Genomic DNA, 3,699 nt, shown 5'->3' with positions numbered 1-3,699 from the left:
GTTCCCATTTTGGATTTTTGTAGTAATAAAAATGTTTCTTTTAGCCTAGTAAAATTTATTTGTAACTTATTACCCCAAACCTGTGTATATATCTTTATCCTTACTCACTGTCTTTCCATCATCCAACATTTCACACATACTCTACTAATATCAAACACAGATCCATATGATAAGGAGAAGAAGAAGAAGAAGAATAAGAAGAAGAAGAACAACAACAACAACAGCAAGAACAACCACAACCTGCCCTTACATTCTCCAGAGCTACACTGTATAAGAGGCATTTTGGAAGTTTGAGAAACATAAAAATTAACTTCAGATCTGCTCTTCATAAATTACTTTACTTCACTTACCACTCTTGTCTCTGAAGGCATTTAGTCAAGGCATTCCTAATTTAATGATCGATAACAATCCATTGCACTACTTATTGTTAGTTGGATTAAAATATCTCCTTACTTAGTAATCATCACTAGTGCTCAGTTTTGGCTGAGTAGCTTTCTTCGACTAAATTCTACTTGTGTTTAATTTTGTATACTAGGCCAAGCCACTACATCACTACATTTAGCCAATGTGGTGTCCAGATTAATGTCTAGACTGTAACCCAAATGTGTCTGTCTGTCACCGCTGCAACTTCATAAGCTTTCCCAGTGGAAGAACTTGTACATTTTTTTGGGGTTATGGCTGAATCTTCAAGTCAAATCAATATGATATTTTGATGGACTGCCTGGCCCTGTCTTTTTGTGAAACACTGCCACTCCTGAGTTTCTGAGAACTGGTATTACTCTGGAGCTGGTATCCATATGTAGGCCAGCAGAGAGTACAACAGAGGGTGCAGTGTATGCATCCAGTACCGTGAGTATTTCCCTAACAGCCAGGAATATAAGCAGTACTGCCAGTAGTGAAGGCAAAGAAAAACAAAGTATCCCTCCTGTAACTAATGTCAAAATCTTCTGCCAAATGAGAGCATCAAGTTTCCACGACTTGCTTGGAGGGTAACCCTTGTCCCTATTAATAAGATTATCAGCTGGTCTAATTTCATTGGATTCTTTCAGGACACAATTCCATAACTGAGACATAGACAACACTATTTTACTTCAATCAAGAACAGACAAGCCACTCCAGGATGCAGCCATATCCTGCCAGCACAAAATCAACACAGATGAGAAGGATGGTCACGGTCTACACAACTGGTGGAAAGGAGAGAGAGCTGGGGCTGAGAAAAAGTGTAGTGACACTAGGGTTGGCAGTTATTGCCTAAACAACTGCTTTTTGATGACACTGATTCTTTTCATTGCCGCTTTAACCTGACAGAACTGCTCAAAATAATGGTTCCTGAAATAACCGATGTTTTGTTTTTTTATTGCTACTACTTCCAGTAATAAACGTAGACTTTGAACAAAGATTGAAAAATTCTAATGAAGGTGAAGGAGTAGGCGATCACGATTGATATGGGTTAAGGCTACAGCACAAATTGGTATCTTTGTCTCCAGCAAAAGCTGTGAAGGTTAAGGAGATGGGCGCGGTGACAGCGAGAGTTGAAAGTCACAGTTGATGACTTCCCAGCATTCTCACTTTTGGATGGTATCAATTTTTCATCTTGAAGGAACCACAAAATAAGGTTTCAGTCAACAACCTGAGGTTATGGCGTGTCAATAAAATTGTAGGTATATCAGTCAAGTTTACCTTCTCTTGCAACAAACTTGGTGTATGTTTTCTCCTTATATGATGTCACAAATCATGTGTTGTGCCTCCTCCCGTTTTTAATCTTTTAAAGAAAATGGAGCATTGTACTTCATTGCTACTGCACTATGTAAAATACTTTCAAACTAGGGGTGGTAACATTCTGCAATACGTCTGATGTCCAAGGCTGACAGTGAGAAACTACCATATAGACCAAGTGGGTGCAAGTATTGAACATAACTCTGTACGTATTTGCGCAATCTCAAATAGGCCATGCCACATGGCAACAGGTACATTATAGTCTCCATAATTCTGTACCAATTCTTATGTCATGCATTTTACTAGTTTCAAACTGCAGGCATTGTTATTAAAATAGTGCTGATCACTTTAGTCTTGATTGGTGAATGAAAAACAGTCTTCATGTTATATCTCATTTTTGTTTGAACTTCATCACCAGTGGCACTGCTAGTATCTTCTGCAGTGAGGATAGCTTTCACAGCACTGGTTGAATGTGCTGAGTACTATCTGGTGGCCTGCACAGAGGTGCCCACTCCAGGGTAGCATCAGTTCGACAAGAAAAAGGTTTTTACAAGTCAGAAAAAGGCTGTCCGAATTTTGTGTGGAGTGCCTCCAAGATTCTCATGTCACAATTTTTTTAAACAAATAGGTATCCTGACAAATAGGTATCATGCTTCACAATCCTTCTCAATATGAAACAAATGAAATGTACCATCACCATAACACAAGGAGGAAATATGACATACACTGTGACCTGAAAAATCTGTCCCTGGTGCAAAAAGGTGTGAAATACACAAGCACAAAAATCTTCAATGCACTTCCAAGTAATATAAAGTGCCTACAAAATAAAAAAGTATTGTTTAAAAATAAGCTAAAGGAGTTATTGCTTGAAAACAAGTTTCTATTATCTAGAAGAATTCTGCAGCAGAGATAGCTAATTTTATTTCCCAAATACTATTGTATATTCCTGCCTCAATATATCTTGCTGTGTTAATCAGATTAATTGGTGATCTGTAAAAAATTGTTTGGACAAAATCAGAATGGTGTATCTGGAACTCTGCTTGTGAGTATAATTTTATTCTACCGACTGTGTTTCCAACTTGTATTACAAATCTTGGTTTATTGTTCTTATGGAAACTAACGTAATAATGAACTAAATGTTTTTGACTCATTCCACATCCATACGTTAACACGCAGAACTGGATCTAAGGAATACGTACCGCAATAAATAAAAGACTCAACAACTGAGATGTACCTCCGTCACCTGATGATGAAGGCTAGGGGGATTGTCAGAATATTGTGTCAACTCAACTCAAAGATTTGGCTGCAAGCTGGAGAAGAGTATTAAAACCAATGTTTGTTTTGTACTTTAACTGTGTTGCACTTGGTATATATTTCAGACTCATTTGAAGGTGTCGGCACACTCAGAACCGTACAATAGTGATAATTACAAAATAAAAGTATATTTTAATACAACCAATGACAGCCAGTATGGCAGATTGTTTCATTCAAAAAAGAATTTTTTTAACCCTGGTCTCCTTTCAATTAAAATATTCCTGATTTAAGTTCCATATAGTTTTCCTATATCAAATCTGGGCAAATATCACCTTACTTCCCTACACTCGCTCAACTGAGCAAGTTCTCTGTGTCAAGAATCTTGTTTTTTATGGGGTGTTAGGCTCTCAGCTCTCATCCTTTCATCTTTGTGCACAAAGGTGTTTCCTCAATCACTACTGAAGATTAGCATGTCCCCTGCGCAAGGATGACATGCAAAACCGTGAAGCGTTCCACATTTTTTTATTTTCGGAACAGGCAAAAACATCCCCATTCTGTAACACCACCTCCTCCATACATCACTACTGGCACTTAATGGCAAGTAATTTTCTTCAGGAATCGGCAAAACACAAACCCTTCTATCAGACTGCCATGGTGTATAGCATTGTTCATCACTCCGATTCACTCATTTCCAGTCATTCACTGTCTAGTGGCATCACTCTTTATGCT

At 37.9% G+C, this 3,699-nt stretch overlaps 1 pseudogene; it reads left to right on the top strand.

Moving 5' to 3' along the window:
- The first annotated feature begins 3,395 nt into the window (after positions 1-3,395).
- Positions 3,396-3,492, top strand: LOC124803846 (annotated as a pseudogene).
- The last annotated feature ends 207 nt before the right edge of the window (positions 3,493-3,699 follow it).

The sequence above is a fragment of the Schistocerca piceifrons genome, chromosome 6 (genome assembly GCF_021461385.2).
Source record: "Schistocerca piceifrons isolate TAMUIC-IGC-003096 chromosome 6, iqSchPice1.1, whole genome shotgun sequence".
Classification (NCBI taxonomy): domain Eukaryota; kingdom Metazoa; phylum Arthropoda; class Insecta; order Orthoptera; family Acrididae; genus Schistocerca; species Schistocerca piceifrons.
This window is presented reverse-complemented; position numbering and strand designations above follow the sequence as displayed.